The 23,777-nt window shown below is 48.8% G+C and overlaps 1 protein-coding gene across 1 annotated transcript in view; it reads right to left on the minus strand.

The window, feature by feature from the left end:
• DOT1L (DOT1 like histone lysine methyltransferase) overlaps positions 1-23,777 on the minus strand; it is a 118,020-nt gene that overhangs the window by 88,719 nt on the left and 5,524 nt on the right. The window lies entirely within an intron of this gene.

The raw sequence follows: 23,777 nt of genomic DNA on the forward strand, positions 1-23,777 counted from the left end.
AGAACACAGTACGAGGGAGGGCGTAGGGGGCAAGAGGAGAGCAGGGCGAGAACACAGTACGAGGGAGGGCGTAGGGGGCAAGAGGAGAGCAGGGCGAGAACACAGTACGAGGGAGGGCGTAGGGGGCAAGAGGAGAGCAGGGCGAGAACACAGTACGAGAGAGGGCGTAGGGGGCAAGAGGAGAGCAGGGCGAGAACAGTACGAGGGAGGGCGTAGGGGGCAAGAGGAGAGCAGGGCGAGAACACAGTACAAGGGAGGGCGTAGGGGGCAAGAGGAGAGCAGGGCGAGAACACAGTACGAGGGAGGGCGTAGGGGGCAAGAGGAGAGCAGGGCGAGAACACAGTACGAGGGAGGGCGTAGGGGGCAAGAGGAGAGCAGGGCGAGAACAGTACGAGGGAGGGCGTAGGGGGCAAGAAGAGAGCAGGGCGAGAACACAGTACGAGGGAGGGCGTAGGGGGCAAGAGGAGAGCAGGGCGAGAACAGTACGAGGGAGGGCGTAGGGGGGCAAGAGAAGAGCAGGGCGAGAACAGTACGAGGGAGGGCGTAGGGGGCAAGAGGAGAGCAGGGCGAGAACACAGTACAAGGGAGGGCGTAGGGGGCAAGAGGAGAGCAGGGCGAGAACACAGTACGAGGGAGGGCGTAGGGGGCAAGAGGAGAGCAGGGCGAGAACAGTACGAGGGAGGGCGTAGGGGGCAAGAGGAGAGCAGGGCGAGAACAGTACGAGGGAGGGCGTAGGGGGCAAGAGGAGAGCAGGGGCGAGAACAGTACGAGGGAGGGCGTAGAGGGCAAGAGGACAGCAGGGCGAGAACACAGTACAAGGGCGGGCATAGGAGGCAAGAGGACAACAGGGCAAGAACACAGTACGAGGGAAGGCGTAGGGGGCAAAGAGCACAGTAGTGCAAGAACAAAGTACAAGGGAGTGTGTATGGGGCAAGAAAACAGCAGAACTGGAGAGGAGTGGGTTGACGCATGAGCTTTCCACATTGCATGTACATGATATGCAGCCTATACAGTAAATTTAGGCAATACAGTAAAACCTCTGGAAAAGCCCACCATCCCATCTAAATCAGATTATTTTTGTGACAATTTTTTATGTCGCTACATTCGGTGTTCTGGGCTCGATTGCAAACACCCCATGTAGAAGACCATTTTCACAGCAGTTTTTTGGTCTCAGAAAAAATGTAAATTGTAAGTCAGGAAGCCAGTAAATCTCTAAGCATAAAGAGCTCCTAGGGTTTACACGGGCGCGATAGTCTCTGTGAGTGCAGGCAGAGATCTCTCCTGGCCGCCCGTCTCCATTTACATTCGACAGGCAGTCGTTCAAAGCTTTGCAACTGCCTGTTCACACACAGCGAGAAGTCGCACGCTAGTTACCCTTCAGTGAGCCAAAAATAGGCAACCAGAAACTACGGCAGCCGCGTGTACACCGCATTGACCGTCAACCAAACTACGGCAGCCGCGTGTACACCGCATTGACCGTCAACCAAACTACGGCGGCCGCGTGTACACCGCATTGACCGTCAACCAAACTACGGCGGCCGCGTGTACACCGCATTGACCGTCAACCAAACTACGGCGGCCGCGTGTACACCGCATTGACCGTCAACCAAACTACGGCGGCCGCGTGTACACCGCATTGACCGTCAACCAAACTACGGCGGCCGCGTGTACACAGTATTGACCGTCAACCAAACTACGGCGGCCGCGTGTACACAGTATTGACCGTCAACCAAACTACGGCGGCCGCGTGTACACCGTATGACTGTCACCAAAACATTGCTGCTTTAAGTGATTATTGAGGCTATAATCACCCCCTGTAAAGGCAACTTAAGTAACTGTTCCAAGGTGGCACCGAAATTCGAGCAAGTGATAAGAGGGTAACTGCACGGCTCAGCATTTCTTCCGACTGGCAGAGAAGACGCAGCCATCCCCACAAGGGTCCCTCCAGGCTGCATGAAACAAAACTGAGCACGAGTGACCACCTCGAAACATTTTGCTCCAGGAAGTCTGTTCAATAAAAAACAATAATTCTGGAGTATCTGGGGATATAAATTTTCCAATAAGAGTAAATCTAAAAATCAGAAATTATGGACTATAAAAGCATATTCTTCACGGGACAAACTCATTAGCCTAATTAGCAGTTTGTGCTACGGTAGTTTGTCCATGCGATCGGGCCAGATGGGTTACCCTTCGCTACCCAAGTGCATCAGTGAGCTTTGGGTGCCCATGAACTTGTTGCTGGTTCACCGGCTGTCTTTCCTTAGACCATTTTTGGAAAGTACTAAACACTGAATACCAAGTAGAAGGACTACGCAGTCAAATTAATTTGGTTTTTTTTTTTTTTTTATCAGAATCGAGAAGCTGACATTTGTTAGGACCTTGTAGGCAGCGGTGGGATGAGGGGGCGGTGCTGTGGATGCCGTAAGCCAAACCTCCAACCTACTTCATATAGGACTCCAATTTAACATCAGACTGGCACCATTATGATAAAGTCATCAAGATGTTTAGATAGAACATGAAATATATATATTGGAATACAAGTTCACAACACAAAAACTACTAAAATTGTAAATAATCAATATCCCCCCCCCCCCCCCAAAAAAAAAGTTAACTCTTAAGAGTGCACAAAATGGAGCGAGAGTGTGCTACTAGTCTCCCCACCACCACACCCCCCAATTAAAAAAGAATAGCAAGCGGAAAAACTTGTTCGTTTCACTCCGCTTTTTTTTTTTCCTTCAGAGTGGTTTGTAGTTGTTTTCAAAACAAAAATGGCAACCTGATGGAATGGAAGCAGACCCAGCTTTGTGTTTGCTTTCCAGGTTTGTTTTTTTTTTTTTTTTTGAAGCCTCATTGAAATCAATGGTGCAAGAAAGAAAAAAAAAGCCCATTTCAGTTTCTTTCCTCCAGAAACCCTGAACTGAGCCCAATGCAGGTGTGAAAGCAGCCCAACTGTAATTCTGCACTGATGCAGTACAGAGAAAGGAGGCCTATGGAAAGCAGCGAGGTCTGCGGACACTGACGTAATTTTAAAAAGGGGGTTTTCAGGGCAAAAGACAAAACGGATGACCTATCATCCTGTGATCAGCTGGGGTTTACCGCTCAGCAGATTGGCCAATCACCGCCCACAGACAGCACCTTACTACACGGGTTGGAGTGGAAGCGATTAGCTCTGATGCATGTAGTGGACCGATTAGAGCTGTGCCTGCAGTAACAAGCACCATCACTACAATAGGAGCAGGGCAGCCGCTTCCACTTCGACCTGGGTATTGCAGTGCTGACAGCCGGCATCCAGCCAGAGCGGTGGACCCCAGCCACTATTGATGACCTGTCCTTTAAACCCCTGTAAATGTGTGAGCAGTTGAGATACCGCCCATAGAGGAACGAAGCAACTCAAACACATGGAGTGACTTCTACTAAAGGTTGTCTCTTAGTGACTCAGTTATGTATACTTAGTAATCGTTTCCTAGATAGAAAATATTGCAGCATGTGATTTGTAAGCATGTTGTCTCCAAGCCCCTTATAAGGCGTGAAACATGGGTTTATTTTTAATACCACAATACTCGAAGACAGGAAATAGTAAGTCTGCCAGCCAATGAAGTATTGTGCACGGCGGGTTCTTTAACCCCGGCTCCCTCGAGAGTGAAGAATGTATAAACAGCTCTGAGCGTCACACATTGCTGGAATAGCAGAAGAGTGAGCTCCATGACCGGCTCCACAAGTGTCCTGACGGCCGCGGATCCTGAGATGTTGGCTAAGGACAGCTCCACGGCCGTCCGGCCCCACAAGTGTCCTGACTGCCGCGGATCCTGTGATGCTGGCTCACTAAGGACAACTCCACGGCCGGCTGGCTCCACAAGTGTCCTAAATGCCACGGATCCTGGCTTACTAAGGACAGCTCCACAACCGGCTTCACAAGTGTCCTGACTGCCACGGATCCTGGGATGCTGGCTTACTAAGTATAGCTCCACGGCCGGTCGGCTCCACAAGTGGCCTGGCGGCCGCGGATCCTGGCTTACTAAGGACAGCTCCACGGCTGGTCGGCTCCACAAGTGTCCTGATTGCCGGCGGATCCTGGCTTACTAAGGATACCTTCATAGCTGGCTCCATAGGAGTCCTGACTGGCGTGGATCCTGGGATGCTGGCTTACTAAGGATAGCTCCACGGCCGGCCAGCTGGCTCCACAAGTGTCCTGACTGCCGCGGATCCAGACTTACTAAGGATAGCTCCATGGTCGGTCGGTTCCTGACTGCAGCAGATCCTGGCTTACTATGGATAGCTCCACGCCTGGCTCCACAAGTGTCCTGACTGCTGGCAGATCCTGGCTTACTAAGGATACCTTCCATCTGGCTCCACAAGGGTCCTGACTGCCACGGATCATGGGCTGCTGGGTCACTAAGGATAGCTCCATGGTCAGCTCCACAAATGTCCTGACTGCCGGCGGATCCTGGCTTACTAAGGACAGCTCCACGGCCAGCCGACTCCACAAATGTCCTGACTGCCGCGGATCTTGGCTTAGTAAGGACAGCTCCACGGCCGGCCGGCTCCACAAGGGTTCTGACTGCCGGCGGATCCTGTCTTACTAAGGACAGCTCCACAAGGGTCCTGACTGCCGGCGGATCCTGGCTTACTAAGGACAGCTCCACGGCCGGCCGGCTCCACAAGTGTCCTGACTGCCGCGGATCCTGGCTTACTAAGGACAGCTCCACAAGTGTCCTGACTGCCACGGATCCTGGGATGCTGGCTTACTAAGGACAGCTCCACGGCTCCATGTCCTGACTGCCGCGGATCCTGGCTTAGCAAGGACAGCTCCACGGCCGGCTCCACAAGTGTCCTGACTGCCACGGATCCTGGGATGCTGGCTTACTAAGGACAGCTCCATGGCTTCCAGCTTCACGAGTGGCCTGGCGGCCGCGGATCCTGGCTTACTAAGAACAGCTCCACGGCCGGTCGGCTCCACAAGTGTCCTCACTGCCGGCGGATCCTGACTTACTAAGGATACCTTTATAGCTGGCTCCACAAGGGTCCTGACGGGCGCGGATCCTGGGATGCTGGCTTACTAAGGATAGCTCCATGGCTGGCCAGGTGGCTCCACAAATGTCCTGACTGCCGGCGGATCCTGGCTTACTAAGAATAGCTCCAAGGTCTTACTGCAGGCGGATCCTGGGATGCTGGCTTACTAAGGATGGCTCCATGGCCAGCTCCACAAGTGTCCTGACTGCTGGCGGATCCAGAATTACTAAGGATAGCTCCATGGCCGGTCGGCTCCACAAGTGTCCTGACTGCCGGCGGATGCTAGCTTACTAAGGATACCTTCACGGCTGGCTCCACAAGTGTCCTGACTGCCATGGATACTGGCTTACTAAGGATACCTTCACGGCTGGCTCCACAAGTGTCCTGACTGCCATGGATACTGGCTTACTAAGTATACCTTCACAGGTCTGGCTGCACACATGAACCCACGGCTGACCATTAGCAATTACCCATAGGCTATAATGCCATCTGCATAACATACACGTCACGATTAACCGGCTTATATTCCCCAGGAGGAGTGCGATATCAGAAGCTTCTAGTCATCGTTTTACACTAAATGGATTTGTGCATGACTAAGAAGGTTTACAGAGAACCACCATGTAGGGAAAGGAGACCACCACAACCGCAAAGACTCAGGCTCCTAGCGAAGCAAGACATCTCAAGACCCTACTCCAAGCTGAGGGAACGGGTGTTTCACTTATACATCCCTCATTTATAACATTGAGACCATCTGATAATACTGTTTAGGCCCCATTAACACCAGAACAGCTCGGACCCATTGAGGCCTTTATTGATCAGATTATCTCTTTTAGTACAGATGCTTGATGAGATGGAGATCTGGGGAATAGAGGACGAGACAACACATGGACATGTTCCTCAAACCATCTCTGAACTGGTTTACATGGTTCCACCATCAATGCAAGGTATTTCATTGAACTTTTGGACCAATTGAAGGCAGCTCTGAAGGCCAAAAGGCGCGGCAAGCTGTCCAAAGGAATCTTGTTACTGCAAGACAACGCCTCCACTCACCCTGCACAAGCAACCATGGCAAAACTGGTGGAGCTAGGCTTCCAGCTGGTTGACTACCCACCTTATTCACCAGATCTAGCTCCCTCTGACTATAATCTGTTTCCAAACCTGAAGAAGCACCTCAAGGGTACCAAATTTCACACCATTTCTGATGCCATGGCTGCTACAGATGACTGGTTTGAAACACAACCGAAATCCTCCTTTATGCAAGGCTTACAGTGCTTGGAATACCGATGTAAGAAGTGCGTTGGCATCAGTGGAGAGTATGTGGAATAAATGTAAAGTTTCATCTTATATTGTTTCTTTCTGGGTAAAGCCAAAGACTTCTCAGCAGCCCCTCGTACATCCCATCCCCAGCAACAAAACTGGCACTTCCCTCCTTCCATGCACTGGCAGAAAACAGTCTAACCTTGGGCGGCTTCACACGGACGCATTTGCGCACGCAATACGCAGAGAATAGAACTACTGATTTTAAAAGGGTTCGTTTACATCTCTATTTTGCACATGTTTTTCAGTCACACAGAATGTGGGTTTTTGTTATTTTTCTGTTTATTTTCACATCTAAGCTCCCCATAGAAGTCAGTGGGGTGCAGATACATCAGCGATACACAAGGAGATGCAGGTAACACTGAGGAATTCCGCTGGAAATAAGTCGCATTTCCCGATGTGTCCTATCAGCCGATTCAACCGCTGCATCTGCTTTGAAACCACCATGTCCTGCAGGCAGAAATACAGTAAAACACACGCAAAAAACCCTACTTCAGTGCACAGACAGTGATGAGAAGCAAACAATTGCGCATACACTCACATGAACCTGGCCTTAGAGGGCCTTCACAATGGCGTTCAAGTTGTGTGAGATTTGTGCATCGCGGAACGCACAGATATGCAACCCTTATTTTGAATGGGTTCCTTTACATTAGCGGTGTTTTCCTGCATGGTACCACAATGCCAGGCAGGAGAAACCAAAAAAAAAAAAATGCAGCATGTTCTTTTTGCAATAACGCCCATTGTTATGAACACTGCCCTTCGGCGGCGGCAGCAGCTGCACCAGTCACCTTGAGGGCAATGGAAGAAGTTTGCGAACCTCCGCCGCGACTGTGACAGGGGATTCCCTTCATCACCGCAGGGATGCGAGGCCGTTCTCACATGGGGGAGATTTATGCAACAAACTTACCTACAGCCACCAATCACAGCTCAGCTTTCACTCTGTGATCTTGAAAAATCAAGCTGCTCTGTGATTGGTCGCTGTGGGTAGCAAAGTTTTTCTTTTAGTTCTCATAAACGTGCCGCACATTTCCATTTCTGATCTTCCTGCAGAACGTGCGTCCTAGCTGTACGGGAAAAGCAAGGGCTCGTCCGGCAGGATTTAATGAGGGTCGGAGTTTAATCCATGGCTGAGCCTTGGGGTTCAAGCGCCAATGTGGATCTTCATATTTAGCCTCAGCCAATGAGGAGACTAGAAGTAATTATGTTGACTTGTAGTCATTCGTTCAGACCCCCCACCACCACCACCACCACCACAGGCTGAAACTTATGCTGCGAGGGCGTAAGGTACTGGAGCCGGGTGTGCCCAATATATGCCAACACCACTCCTCAAACATAAGTGCTGCCTAAACGAGTTTACCAAGAAAGTGAAGCACTAGATTAACCCATTAATGACCTTCACCAAGTCTGCGTGCTGCAAACAGAACTATATTGAGTAAATCTCTGCATTTAACATCGCACACAGTCTGAGAACATTTACATTATATTCTCAGCAGTAGAAGCTGCCCGCAGTGCAAAAACGTCTCCGAAACCTGACAGTTGTACACGGTTAAAAACACATTACAAGTATATGCACAGAAGCAGCACTCCTATTGCCATAAGGCTGGGACACAGTCACAGTCTAAGGCCTCATGTCCACGGGGAAAATCAGGCCCGCTACGGATTCTACATGTAGACTCTGCAGCGGGTCCCTCCTGCCCCGCGGACATGAGCGCTGAAAATAGGAATTTAAAAGAATTTACCCATCCGGAGCGGGCGGGGAAAGTCTTCTCTTCCTCACGGCCGGATCTTCTTTTTCGGCCGGCGGATGAACTAGTCACGCCGGCGGCACGTCGCCGACGTGCCGCGCGCATGCGCCGGGCACATCCGCCGAGCCGAAGCAAGAAAGATCCGGCCGTGAGGAAGAGAAGACCTTCCCCGCCCGCTACGGATGGGTAAATTCTTTTAAATTCCTATTTTAGGTCTCCCGCGGATCCGGACGGCTTCCATAGACTTCAATAGAAGCCCGCGGGAGACCCGCACGAAAATGGAGCATGGTCCAGATTTTTTCATGCTCCATTTTTAAAAAAAAAATCACTTTTATTGACCATCCGCGGGTATTTATCTACCCCGCGGGTGGTCAATGCATCCCTATAGGATGCGGATCCGCGGGCAGGAGAAGAGTTAAAATCTGCTGCGGATTTTAATTCTTCTTTTGCCCGTGGACATGAGGCCTTATGATGCAACAGCCACCAGGGTGCGGATCCAATTCCAAAAGCAGCAGCAATAGAAATAAAGTGGCCGCATGTAATGGTGCAAAAAAAAAAAAAAAAAAAAGATCCAATGTGTTTATTTTCCCACAAGCTTGATAAAGATCAGACTGCTGTTCGAAACGCCGCTTGTGGGAAAATAAACGCATTGGATCTTTTTTTTTTTTTTTTGCACCATTACATGCGGCCACTTTATTTCTATTGTTAAGAACGCATTAGATGGCACTCCTGTCTCACACGCACTAGGGGGCGCATGCATCTGCTCTGACTGTAGAGACGCCAGGACATAAGAGACCCAGCAGCGCAGCCGGCCCTTCTCCCCACGCATATTAGCCTTTTACACCCCATCTATACACGAGCCAACCTATACAACCAATCACGTGAATCAGCCATACCAAATCACCATGAATGAGTAAATCCAAACAACCAATCACTGAATGAGTAAATCCAAACAACCAATCAGGTTGCGAATGGTGTAGAGTTGGGGTGTAAAAGGCTAATATGCTCTCCCCACGTCACTGAAGAGTCAGTAAACGATTGCTGGGTGCCGACAATATACCCTATAATGTTCTCCATGTATCCCAGGCTGATAATAGTCATACTTGCTTCCAGTCTGTGCCATCGTTCACACTACCAGAAACGGCAATGTCACTTATTTGACAGATTCTGCATCAACGTGAAAATCGGCATGCTAAGATAGGATACCGGGGTCCAAAATTCATGGTTAAATGTTCAGTTTTCTAGTGAAATCTGACAGATCTCTGATGTGTGACCCTACAGATGCAGGCAAGTCATTCCCAAAGTAGGTGGTGGGCCTTCCAGCGGGCAAAGCCCAAACCTTCCCAATTGTCTCACTGAAAACTTGTAATTGCCACCAACACCTGTCTAAAATAGCAGAGCAATAAGATTTAGCTGAGGACTGACTAATATGGACGCTCTCTGGGCTCAAGGAAATCTTAATGGAAAACTGAACACATCCAGATGGCAGCTACACCGAGCCAAGAAGAGCACAACTGGCGAGTCTACCGTCTGGCTGCCACCACCAAATAGTCATTCTTCACTGTATACCTAGATGGTAAAGGTGAGGCAAGCCCTACGGCAGAGGTGACAGCCCCCAATCACCACACCAGATATGCCAGATATGTGTCACTACAATCACTAATCTCCTGCTCGGTATGGATAAGAGGACCTCTCCGTACAACCTCTAAGTCCAGGAAAGCCAATAGGCAAACTTCCATAGCAGGCCTGGGGAGCCTTTAGAAGACCCTGAGCCGACACTGCCATCTGTATGAAGGAAGGGGAGCACCTCTTGTTGGACCATTGACACTGCGAGTACCGACAGCTGACACCGCTAACAGCCGGGACTGACGTTCTTGCCAATCCAGGCCGCTGCTGCTGGGTGTTGGCTGTCAAAAACAGAAAACATCCTGCTCCTATGGAGCAGATTCACTCCCCACGTAGATCCAACATGTAGATACAGAGATGTAGCCAGAGGCGAACAGAAAAAACAGAAAAAAAAACGATATAACGTGATAATTTAAGAAAAAAAACACCTTCACATTGGTGGCAAGTTAAAAAGCTCACGGACACAACTAATTATGGGTGTAAACTGACGTAAGAGCGTCTGTCTGATTGTATCCAGCAGCTGATAGCAGTGGGTGTCTTCAATCACAGGCAGCAAACATACACAGTCCTCAGCTGACCGGTGTCCATATAATACAAGGACATGTCGCCCCACCAGAACGGGAACGGTTCTGACTGATCGGTATAGGGACATTGAAGAGGGGGGGGGGCGCACAGCTTTGTGACTTAACAGGATGGTAGTTAGACAACCCCTTCAATAATCATGTAGGCAGCTTATCTAACTTCCAGGCCCTCCATACTTAGTAGTGTGGTTAAAAGGGTGATCCCACAGAAGTCATTTGCACCTCTCCCCACAGGGTAGGCGATTGCTGTGACACCAAGACCACTGAATGATTAGAGCGCCGACGCTCGTGTGTAAACACTGCTCTATTCACCATTATAGATTATAGCGCTCTCATCTTAGCCCCATAGAAGTGAATGAGGCCCCGCTCAATTCGCCTAGCAGACTCTGGTTGCTCCGAGGTTTCCAGAAGTCGGACTTCAGGGATCAGCCAGCTATTTTATAGATAGGCGATTGTAGGTTTTATGGGATATCCCTTTAAACAGGGAGAGCTCATGGCTCTTTGCTTTCAAGAAGTGAACGTGATTCTTGGTGATTCTTGTCGCCAGGTCTTATGCAAAGATGGGGGAAGAAACTACCCTGCCAGATAAACACTTGTGTAATAACCTTCCACCAGAAGCTCCTGCGAAGATAAGGTTGTATTACAGAGACCAGTTTTACCACGTGAACTGTTGAAACAGGGCATGACTGCACAGCAGAGGCATCCTGCCACCCCTCACACCCACCAATACCACACCCTGCCACCCCTCACACCCACCAATACCACACCCTGCCCTCTCCCTCACACCAGCTGGTTGAGTGCTACATAGTCACAGCAGTCAGAACACTTCCTGAACCTCAAATGTTACTAGATGCAGGAAAAAAAATTCTGACAGCGGCATTTAAATCCCCTGAACATCCCATACGGCCCCCCCGCACTGAGATAGGGGGAGCCGTGCAGGTGTCATGGCAGCCGGGGGCCATCTGAGAGGCCCCAGGACTGCCTTAGGAGACTGCCCACCAAGCCGTCCCCGTGGGGTGGCTTGATAGACTGCCTGTCAAATTGCAGGATGACGTAATGCTGTAGCATTACAACATTACATCATACTGCAGGAGCGATCAAAGCATCGCATGTTGTAATCATTTTTTGTTGCAGTACCGTAGAAACAAGATGCTTTGAAAGATGACGGGATGTAGTTGTTTTTTTTCCATTTTACTCCACTTAGAATTTAAAAAGTTTTTCAATATTATATGGTACATTAAATAGCACCATTGAAAACTACAACTCAGTCCGCAAAAACAAGCCCTCATACAGCAACGTCGAAGAATAAATAAAGGAGTTACAATATTTTTAAAAGGATGGGGGGGGGGGGGGGGGGGAGAGAGGAGGAGGAGGAAAAGAAAAGACGAAAATGGAAAAAAAAAGGGGTTAATGCCGTCCCTGTTCTCTGTAGCAGTCCTGAGAGGAGCGTCACTACTGAGCATGTGCAGATAGCGCGGCATAATGATCCTCCGTGTGAGAGCGGCCTTACACTGGTGTATTGTCATTGCGCCTCAAGTGTGCGATACTAGTTGCCAAAAGCCAATTGATTGTTTTGGGCAGCTCACACTATTGCCTGTCATAACCGTTGAGCTTCTTAACCTCTTAGTGACCAAGCTTTTTTTCTTCCCCTCCCTTTTAAAATAAATCATAACTCCTTTATTTATCCATTGACGTAGCTGTATGAGGGCTTCTTTTTTGCAGGACGAGTTGTATTTTTCAATGATACTGCTTAATTTTCCCTTAGAATTTGTAAAACGTTTTTCAATAGTTTTTTTTATTGTTATATTTTGTCGCTATCTGTGCGCAATAACTTATTTTTCCGTCTACATAGTTGTGCGAGGGCTCATTTTTTGCATTTTTTCTTGGAAACGGGGTGAGCAAAAAGTGCATTACTGGCTGTGTTTTGTTTTTTTTCCCTCCGGACATTCACCGTGCTGGGTAAATAATGCGTTTGTTACGTTTGTGTGGGCAAAAGAGAACCGGATCCACACAAATGTGACCCAAAATTAGTAAGGAACACCATTTGAAACCACCACAGATAAACACCTGTTCCTATCTTATACTAGAATCAGTGATACTGACCTACCTCAGCGGTGACAATCGCCCCCATAAAGGGCAGCCCAGCGGTCCTCTGATTTGGGCTCTTGCTGCTCCTAGAAAATCACGCACCCTGGATAGGGACGCATACACATGCCACCGACAGGCACAACTGGACTGGATAAGACGACACTCGGAGCCAGAACACCAACGTACAGCAGCCAAAATGCAAACGCGTAGCAGACGTTAATGCTATAAATGCCAGATATTTGTTGACATTTTGATCAAAGTCTGGAAGCTAGCAGGCCACTTCACTGCTCCTAGCTACCAGGGGGTGCTGATAAGTCTTTGGCTATGTGTTCTTTTTTTGTTTCTATGGTAACGAATGTTACATCACATGAAAGCCTTATGTGTCTAATATATGTTTTCAAAATGTTGTGTTTGTAGCTTATGGCATCAGTGATCTAGACACACAGGAAACAAAATGGCGGAGTCTAAGGCGACATTTACAGCAAATGAGAGCAGAAGAGGGATAAAATTCGCGAAGGATATTCATGGTGCTATGTCGCAGACATTAGGGGATTAATGCCCTTTATATTCTACAGTTAAGAACTGGGTTGCCAAATTTAAAACAGGCCTCTTCAGCACCAATGATGAGGAACGTCCTGGACGACCGAGAGAGGTTGTTGTTCCGGAGATTGTCGATGCTGTGCGCAACCTTATACTGGAGAAATCGGTGAATTTCAGCTGCAGGAATAGCAGACATCATGGGGATTTCTGGTGAACGTGTTTGTATCATTATCCATGAACATTTGAACATGAAGCTATCTGCAAAGTGGGTTCCCAAATGTTTGACAACAGATCAGAAAAGCATGCAAGTGAAAACTTTCTAGTCCATTTGTCAGCGTTTCCGGACTGATAAGAACTTCCTGGATCGACTGGTCACTATGGATGAGACCTGGATTTATTTGTATGATCCTGAAACCAAGGAGCAGTCAAAAGAGTGGAGGCACAGTGGTTCTCCTCGCCCAAAGAAGTTCAGGGTGCAAAAATCAGCCATTAACCCCTTAATGACACGGCCTATTTTGGCGTTGAGGACCAAGTGATTTTTTCGTATTTTTCCATCTCCATTTTTCAAAAGCCATAACTTTTATTTTACCGTGGACGTGGCCTTATAAGGGCTTGTTTTTTGCGTGGCGAGCTGTAGTTTTTATCGGTGCCACTTTTGGGTACGTAGACAATATCGTAAAATTTAAAAAAAAATTTATGATAACATGGAGATAAACCGCATCAATTCTGCCATAGATTTCTTTTTTTTTTTTTTTTTACAGCGTTAATCATGCAGCATAAATGACACAAAATTTTTTCTGCGGGTCGGTACGGTTACAACGATACCAAAATTGTTATTTTTTTTAGGTTTTTACACTTTTTTGCAATAAAACCCCCTTTTTTTTGGAAATCTTTTTTTTTTTCTCTATAGCTGCATTCAAAGTCCTGTAACTTTTTTTTTTTTTTTTTTATGTACGGAGCTCCATAAGGGCTTATTTTTTGCGAGGCGAGCTGTAGTTTTTATTGGTACCATTTTGGTGAATGTACGGCTTTTTTGATCACTTTTATTGCACTTTTTGGGAGGCAAAATGCTAAAAATTAGCATTTTGCCTCTGTTTTTTAGCTTTTTTTTTACGCTTTTTGTCGTACAAAATGAAAAGTGTGTTCAACTTTTTGTACACGTCATTACGGACGCGTCAATACCAAATATGTGGGGTTTTCATTTTTTCCCCTTTTTTTATGCTAATATTAGAAAAAGCATAAAAAAAGGGTTTTTTTACATTTTTTTTTTACATTTTTCTTTTCTTTTTTTTACACTATTCGAGTCCCTCTGAGGGACTTACAGCACTGTACCGATGATCGCTGTGATAAGGCATGGCAGAGCTACTGCTCTCCCATGCCTTATCGTCTATACAGCGATTATAGGCACAGGCAATACAGGACATCGCGAAAGCCGGCCGGAGACACAGAAGGATCGCGATTCCTCTGTGAACTCTTTCCCTGCCGCGATCTACTTAGATCGCGGCAGGGAAGGGGTTAACAGCGGGGCGGCGCATCTCTGATGCCCCCCCGCTGTTGCAGCGGGACGCCGGCTGTGAGTGACAGCCGGCTCCCGCTGCGGGATAGCATAAGATCCCGCGCTATCTCCAGGACGTACCGGTACGTCCTGTTGCGGGAAGTACCAGGCTCCCAGGACGTAACGGTACGTCCTGGAGCGGGAAGGGGTTAAGGTGATGGCCTCTGTGTTCTGGGATAAGGAGGGCGTGCTGCTAGTGGACTACCTTCACAATGCTTCCACCATCAATGCAAGGTATTCCATTGAACTTTTGGACCAATTGAAGGCAGCTCTAAAGGCCAAAAGGCGTGGCAAGCTGTCCAAAGGAATCTCGTTACTGCAAGACAACACCTCTGCTCACACTGCACAAGCAACCACGGCAAAACTGGTGGAGCTAAGCTTCCAGCTGGATGACTACCCACCTTATTCACCAGATCTAGCTCCCTCCAACTATCATCTGTTTCCAAACCTGAAGAAACACCTCAAGGGGACCAAATTTCACACCATTTCTGATGCTATGGCTGCTACGGATGACTGGTTTGAGGCACAACTGAAATCCTCCTTTATGCAAGGCTTACAGAACTTGGAATACCGATGTAAGATGTGCGTTGGCATCAGTGGAGAGTATGTGATATAAATGTAAGGTTTCAGCTTCCTATCTCGTTTCTTTCCAAGTAAAGCCAAAGACTTCTCAGCAGCCCCTCGTATACCACGTCTCTACACTAACCAGGTGTCCAGCGACAACCAAACAAATCTTTCTTGCAGCCACCACACAGAACCTGCTCACACCACACAGAATGAGAACAGAGAAAGCTGACCACACCCACGCCTGGGAAGACAGCAATATGTGTACTGACCTGCAGTGATTGGCTGACTGGAGACACACCCAGCAAGCTCAACCACCACCACCTGTGGAGCTGTGCTGCTAGAAACACTGTGGAACAGATCCAAACCAGCACAACCCCAAGGCTGCCTGCCCACAGGCGATTTTTCACAGGGTTATCCGCGGCGATAATCCACGGGAAACGCAGTGAACGCTTTCCATAGACTACTATGGAAAGCGCAGCCCCACTGTCCAGGAGAGGAGAATACTAGCGATTCTCCGCTTGCTGTATGTAAATCACAGCATGCGGCAATCTGCCGCATTTCTTCGTGGTGAGCCTGTCAGATAGCTCTCCGCGCTGAGCCTATCAGCTCTCACCTGCTCCCCGGCGGCGGCTCCCATGACGGAGATCTACCGCAGGAGATTGCTATGCCCGAGGACAGGAGGCCTAAGGCCGGCTTGTCCATGGGCGTATCGTTTTCCCGCAGTGGATGGGGGGGGGGGGGGGGGGGGGGAATCGCGGATTGCCACGATTTGGCTGTCATTTTCCGCTCGCGTACATCTGGCTGTGCTTTACATAATTATCCTATGGAAAGCGTTCATTAGATTCTGTTATAAAAATGGCAAAAGGAAGATTTTTTTAAAATTACTTTTTATTAACAACTTCATTCTTATTTTTAACTTTTTTTTTTTTAGTGGACAACAACTTGTGATGCTTTGTTATGGCATAGAATATCATACTGCAATCGGGCAGGCAGTCTATCAAGACACCCCCCAGCTGCCATGACACCCCTACAGCTCCCTGCGGTCTCATCGCAGGATGGGAGGGGGGGGGGGGTACGGAACCCTTGAACATCCTTTGGGGATTTGAAAGCGGCTGTCAGAAGGGTTAATAGCCCAGATGAGCTGCGCAGCTTATCGTAGCTGCTGCTGTTGCTGGGTGTCGGCTGTAAGAAACAGCCGGTGCCCGTGATGTATGGAGATAGACCGCCGATACAGGCTGTCAAAAGGCGTATCAGAGGTCATGAAGGAGTTAAACTAGGTTATGGAGCGTGGAGAAGCAGTGTGACACTCCCAGAGCACGCTACTCCAGCAGTGGTGTCTGCATGCACATCTCTAAGGCCTCATTGTCCACGGGCAAAAGAAGAATTAAAATCCGCAGCGGATTTTAACTCTTCTCCCGCGCGTGGATCCGCACCCCCATAGGGATGCATTGACCACCCGCGGGTAGATAAATACCCGCGGATGGTCAATAAAAGTGATTTAAAAAAAAAAAAGGAGCATGAAAAAATCTGGACCATGCTCCATTTTCGTGCGGGTCTCCCCGCTTCTATTGAAGCCTATGGAAGCCGTCCGGATCCGCGGGAGACCTAAAATAGGAATTTAAAAGAATTAACTCACCCGTAGCGGACCGGGAAGATCTTCTCTTCCTCACGGACGGATCTTTCTTGCTTCGGCTCGGCGGATGTGCCAGGCGCATGCGCGCGGCACGCCGACGACGTGACGCTAGCGTGACGAGTTCATCCGCCGGCCGAAAAAGAAGATCCGGCCGTGAGGAAGAGAAGACCTTCCCGGTCCGCTACGGGTGAGTTAATTCTTTTAAATTCCTATTTTCAGCGCTCATGTCCGCGGGGCAGGAGGGACCCGCTGCAGATTCTCCATGGAGAATCCGTAGCGGGCCTGATTTTCCCCGTGGACATGAGGCCTATGGCCTCATGTCCACGGGCAAAAGAAGAATTAAAATCCGTCACGGATTTTAACTCTTCTCCTGCCCGCGGATCCGCACCCCGTAGGGATGCATTGACCACCCGCGGGTAGATAAATACCTGCGGATGGTCAATAAAAGTTTCTTGTTTTTTTTTTAAAATGGAGCATGAAAAAATCTGGACCATGCTCCATTTTCGTGCGGGTCTCCCGCGGGCTTCTATTGAAGCCTATGGAAGCCGTCCGGATCCGCGGGAGACAAAAATCGGGATTTACTCACTGGCTCCCGTTCTTCTCTTCGCCGCGGCGCCATCTTTTCTCTTCGGGCCGGCGCATGCGCAGGGCACGTCACCGACGTCATCCTGTGCATCCGCCGAGCCAAAGAAAGAAGATCCGGCCGCGACGGAGAGATGACGCCGCGGCGAAAAGGAGATCCGGAGCGGGCGGGAGGTAAGTTTATTCTTATTTATTCTCATTTTCAGCACTCATGTCCGCGGGGCAGGAGGGACCCGCTACGGATTCTCCATGGAGAATCCGTAGCGGGCCTGATTTTCCCCATGGATATGAGGCCTAAGGCAGAGCGCCGGCCGCTGGCTGAAGAGTCAGTCTGCAGGGACATAGTGCTGGAACGGGGAGCACCCATCAACACTCCCTGGACTCTGTTCCCTTACATTTAAGCGCCATAGTGTAGTTTATGGGGTTCAGATGAGACAACAGGTTCCCTTGTAAGGAGCTTTGGGCACTCATGCCCCAGTTGTAGTTTCACTAAATACTAACCATGCATGCTAGGAACACTCCAGAAGACCTGCTAGGGACGCTCTGCCCCATCCATCAACTGCAAGCGCTGCTTGTTCACTTGTTATATCCCACACCTTCACAGATCATCCATTATAGGTTATGGCTGACCAAGGTATATACACTCTTCAATACTGAAATTACAACACTAAGAAGGAAGAGTCATGGAGCTATTGGAGTCGCGTGATCGACCGACGTGTTAATGATATGCAAAATGCTAAAAAAAATAAATTCAGAACACCTCCGTTTGGCATAGGGTACAAGCGTCACGAGCAGAAATCCACGTGTGCCATCCATGAGGTTAGTACTAGGGGCACAAATCATCAATATGTGCAGCTGGCAGTTCTGTTTGCAATTTCCAGCAGTGAAGTCCTAAAGTGGAGACAAGCCCGGAGACTCTGTAGGCCATGCCGGGGGCACATTTGGGCCAGGCAGGATTCTCACAGTTGCACGAGCAACCCAGCACTGAACGGGACACTTCTTAGAAACAACCGCTGCTTCCGTAATGCTGAGCTGTAGGTATATCTGGTCCGGCTACTGGACATTATAAAATCCACGTGGGCTACAAACTAATTGGCATCTCTAAAGAGGACAGACCTCCATTGCTGTCTAGCCTGTAAGAGCGGTGGCGCGAAGTCAACGGATAACCAGTCGCTGTCCGTCTGCTTGTACCCCAATGCCGTACGAGCGCCCCCTGATGGTTTGTGTAGACGTTGTTGGATGCCTTAAAGCTTGGGATGAGACAATTTCACTCGCAGTACAAATTGGACCACTATGCGCCATTCTGCTAATCTGACAGTCGGTCCGTGCGGAGGTTCACCTCTGTGCACACCAGTTCAGGGTTGGGTGTCCCAGTGGTTGGGAGGACAACATTGAAGAGTGCTAAATCCTCAGGTCTCCGTGGGTAGCGATCAACCAAGATCTCAGTGCCACATCAATAAACACAAACTTATACCACAAGACAGTCTGAATTTTGAGGCATCATGCGGCTGAAAAAAATAATTAGCTTGCCTTTGATCTGACTTTTAAGCCATTGAAGCCCCTCCCACATGCCACAGATGGGAGCTAGGCACTTAAAATATGTGAATATCTGCATATCTTAGTGACACCCACTGATTACCTAATGGCTCGTTCTTTTGGTGTTCCAATTTCAATGTTAACTGTATACGACTTCCTGATTAAGGCCTCCTTCCCATGAACGGATTTCCGCCGCGAAAATCCGCTGCACTGCCCGCAGCTATTAGGTTCTATTGAACCTAATAGCTCAGGGCACACGGTGCGGAATTCCGCACCGTGAAATCTCCCGTCCTCACCCGCGGCATGCTCTATTTGCCGCGGGTGTACGCGCGGACGGCTTCCATTGCAGTCAATGGAAGCCGTCCGTTCACGCTATCTCCCGCTGTAGCACAGCGGAAGATAGCGTGAAAACGATTTCCCGCCTACCGCCGCCGCGTCAAACGACACAGCCGGCCGCGTCATATGATGCGGCGGCGGGTGGGGAAGCGTCATGCGGGACCCAGAACGCCGGATCCGCTGGTAAGTATGGGGTCTCTGGGGGGCGCCGTGACGGGCTTCGCTGTGGAATAATCCGCGGCGGAGCCCGTCACGGCCGTGTGCAGCTGGCCTAACAGTAATTTTTATGCTTTGGAAGAGAAGCTGAACAAAACAAAAACCTATGGGGCTCAAAAACATGCAAATGAGCAAAGAACAGGCCACACCCCCTACCCCCAGGGAGCATACTGATTAGATGCCAGGTAATGCCTGAAGCTCTCCAAGAGGGAGTGGAATATGGAAAACTGTATAGATTATTGGCACATGGTATAGGGAGCCAATCAGATGCAGGCAGGGGGAAAAAGGAGCATAGCTAATATGTACAATGAAGAACTGGGCAGAAGACTGCATAGGTAACAAAGCTCTCAGCCCACGATAACACTACAGTTACCATAAATGGCCTTAACAGTAGATCCTAACAAAGGCAGGGGACCTGCGGATGAGGCGGTTCTGCACATGTGTGACCAACTCACTATTTACAGTCTACGCACATAGCCAGGCACTGGACTCTAACTCCACTAGGTCAACAGGGCATGGAGTAGCAATCGCACTACCACTACATTCACACTTGGACGCCCAGTGGTCAAACATTTATGAACTATCCTGTCGATAGGTGATATTTATTCAAAAACTGCCCTAAATCGGTTAAGATAAAACCATTAACATCCATTCCATTAGAATCAGACTGTAGAGTTGGAAGGGACCTCCAGGGTCATCGGGTCCAATCCCCTGCTCAGTGCAGGATCACTAAATCATTCCAGACAGATGTCTGTCCATCCTCTGAAGACTCCCATTAAAGAACTCACCACCTCCCATGGTAACCTGTTCCACTCATTGATCACCCTCACTGTCAGAAAGTTTTTTCTAATATCCAATTTGTGTCTCCTCCCTTTCAGTTTCATCCCATTGCTTCTAGTCTTTCCTTGTGCAGATGAGAATAGGGCTGATCCCTCCGCAGTGTGACAGCCCTTCAGATATATATAGACAGCTATCAAGTCTCCTCTCATCCTTCTTTTCAACCTAAACATTCCCAGAGCCTTTAACTGTTCCTCATCGGACATGATTTGCAGGCCGCTCACCATCTTGGTAACTTCTCTGCACTTGCTCCAGTTTGTCTATGTCTTTTTTAAAGTAGGGTATGCAGAACTGGACACAGTATTCCAGATGAGGTTTGACAAAGGACGAGTAGAGGGGGATAATGACCTCACGTGATCTAGACTATGCTTCTCTTAAAGGGGTTGTCTCGCGCCGAAACGGGGTTTTGTTTTTTTTTTTCCAATAGGCCCCCCGTTCGGCGCGAGACAAACCGAAGGGATGGGTAAAAAAAAAAAAATGTATATTACTTACCCGAATCCCCGCTCTGCAACGACTTCTTTCTTCCTTCTCCAAGATGGCCGCCGGGATCTTCACCCACGATGCACTGCAGGTCTTCTCCGATGGTGCACCGTGGGCTCTGTGCGGTCCATTGCCGATTCCAGCCTCCTGATTGGCTGGAATCGGCACACGTGATGGGGCGGAGCTACGATGACGACGCGGGACCAGCTCTCCGGCACGAGCGGCCCCATTCACCAGGCAGAAGACCGGACTGCGCAAGCGCATCTAAAAACGCCAGAAGACAACGAATTTAGACGGATCCATGGCGACGGGGACGCCAGCAACGGAGCAGGTAAGTGAATAACTTCTGTATGGCTCATAATTAATGCACGATGTATATTACAAAGTGCATTAATATGGCCATACAGAAGTGTATGACCCCACTTGCTGCCGCGAGACAACCCCTTTAATACATCCCACAATTGTGTTTGCTTTTTTTTCTTCTGCATCACATTGTTGACTCAGGTTCAAGTGCTGCTGCTTAGCCCAATTCCTCCCATTCTGTGTGAGCTTTTTTCATTTTTCTTGTAAGACTTCGCATTTTTCCCTGCTAAATGCAATTTCGTTAGTCGTTGCCCACTGTGCAAGCTTGTCTAGATCTTTTTGAATACTCTCCCTTCTCTTCAGTGTTGGCCATCCCTCCTAGCTTTGTCGTCTGCGAATTTGAACAGTTTCCCTTCAACTCCCTCCGCCAAATTCAAAAATGTTGACCACCACAGTTAGGCCTCATGCTCAAGGCTGCGATTTCCCCACGTATTACACACGTGATACACAGCCGGAGATACGGTGTCAGGTGCAGTGCACTTGTTGCCATACACGGCGATAGCCGTCTCACACTGGCCAGTAACACGCCGTACAATCCACACAGCATTTTGCGCGCACGGTCATCTGAATGACCTCTAAAGGAACTTTTAGCAAACAGGCCTCTGCATGAGAAGATTGAGACCAGAGATTCCCTGCTAATAAACTGAGGAATAGCTGAAAAAGTCCTTCCGGAAAATTCATTTTGGAACTTCAGAACTCTAGATAGTGACCAAAGTGTTCAACAATCTGTCAAACATTTTGTTAATGGCAACAAGACTTTCAGTTTTGTTGCCATTTGCAACAGCCTGGCCACACAAGATGGAACATAAGTGACTTCTGGAAGCTACATTACCTGTCCAGGAACAGAACTGGATAGATCTTTGAGAGGAATCAGATTGGGCCGTTGAGCTGCCAAACCGCTTTACCAAGATCTCCAAGGCATTCAACAGACGGTCTCCAGCTCTTAAAGGGGTTGTCCCGCGCCGAAACGGGTGTTTTGTTTTTTTTCAACAGTCCCCCCGTTCGGCGCGAGACAACCCCGATGCAGGGGTTAAAAATAAAAACCGCACAGTGCTTACCTGAATCCCCGCGCTCAGGTGACTTCTTACTTACCGGCTGAAGATGGCCGCCGGGATCTTCTCCCTCGGCGGACCATTGCCAATTCCAGCCTCCTGATTGGCTGGAATCGGCACGTGACGGGGCGGAGCTACAAGGAGCCACTCTCCGGCACGAGCGGCCCCATTCAGCAAAGAAGAAGACCCGGACTGCGCAAGCGCGTCTAATCTGGCGATTAGACGCTGAAAATTAGACGGCACCATGGAGACGAGGACGCCAGCAACGGAACAGGTAAGTGAATAACTTCTGTATGGCTCATAATTAATGCACGATGTACATTACAAAGTGCATTAATATGGCCATACAGAAGTGTATAGACCCACTTGCTGCCGCGGGACAACCCCTTTAACTAGGAGGGCGAATATAGTCTCGTCTGGAAGTCCCAGCTCATAGATGTCCAACTCCCCCTCCAAAATCACCATACACAGCTCTACATCCAAGATCGATAACTCCTTCCTTGATCGTGGATCTCGTGCCATCCAGACAAATGGGGCATTCTTCTCTCATTACTTATAAAACACAAGAATCCTCTTCTAAATGGTACGTTTTTGCTGGAGGTTTCAAACCAAGACCGCGCTCACATGACCGTAATTCTCAGCACAGCACACAAGTAAGCAATAAGATTGTGTAGTTGCTGCAGCCCGTCCATCACCAAGTACCATCTTGGCATGTATACATGTGTAATAAGCGCCACGGTAGAACATGCAATTTTTCTTATGCACGTATTTCGAGCAAATAGTGTGAGCGTCAACATGGCTGCCTATTAGAGACTAGTACCACGTATTCCACGCAGAATATGCTGTACAACACAGTCATTTGAGCCTGGCCTAAGATAAGGACCCTCCCTCCACCATTTACATTCCAACACTGCAGTCAGATGAACGCAAGGGGTGGAGCCTCAACACTGACCTATCAGATGGTAAATCCTCCCAATTACTGGTGTCAGCAGAAATTGGAATCCCCAGTCTGCATGTGCAGCTAAACCCAGGTAGCAGACAGGTCTCTGAAAGTGACCCGAAGAGTAGCCTGGGGCACAGGAGGACAATGAGGGGGTGACACGGCAACCCAGAGCTCCTATTCTCTGCACCAGGCCTTCCAGGCCAGAGAGAAGCAGAGTCTGGGTAGCTGGCGTATCAGCCCCAACAAATCCCCGAGGGACAGGTAACAACCGTAAGAGGGGAGGGCACTTATTTATAGGTTATACATTTTTTTTTTTTACTGTCCTTAATGAGGTGAGAAAACCACCTACCCGTGCCACGTAGAGGAGGAAACGTGGCCACACAGAAGTAGACCGATTGTTGAACAAGCAGTCAGTGGTCATAGATAGCTCCCGAGACACAGCCATATACATCACAGTCCACACCGGTCACTGACACTCGGCAACGGACAAAAGGGACACCATTACCTCCACGTGGCCAGGAAACACTTCAGGCCCAATAAGGAAAATAACGAGAAAAAAAAGACACACACACACACACATTTTTTTGCCTATATAAACCCAAATTGTTAGTGGTTTCAAATGCTATTAGAGATACTCTAAAAGACAGAAATGATGCCGGCGAACCTATTTTAGCTGTGGGGGTAAGTCTTCCATTAAATTGGCTAAGTTTGCTACTATTGCATCTAATCTCAACAGTCTTCTGTGAGCTAAACACAGCTTGATACAGGTA

The sequence above is a fragment of the Eleutherodactylus coqui genome, chromosome 5, assembly GCF_035609145.1.
Source record: "Eleutherodactylus coqui strain aEleCoq1 chromosome 5, aEleCoq1.hap1, whole genome shotgun sequence".
Taxonomy (NCBI): Eukaryota; Metazoa; Chordata; class Amphibia; order Anura; family Eleutherodactylidae; genus Eleutherodactylus; species Eleutherodactylus coqui.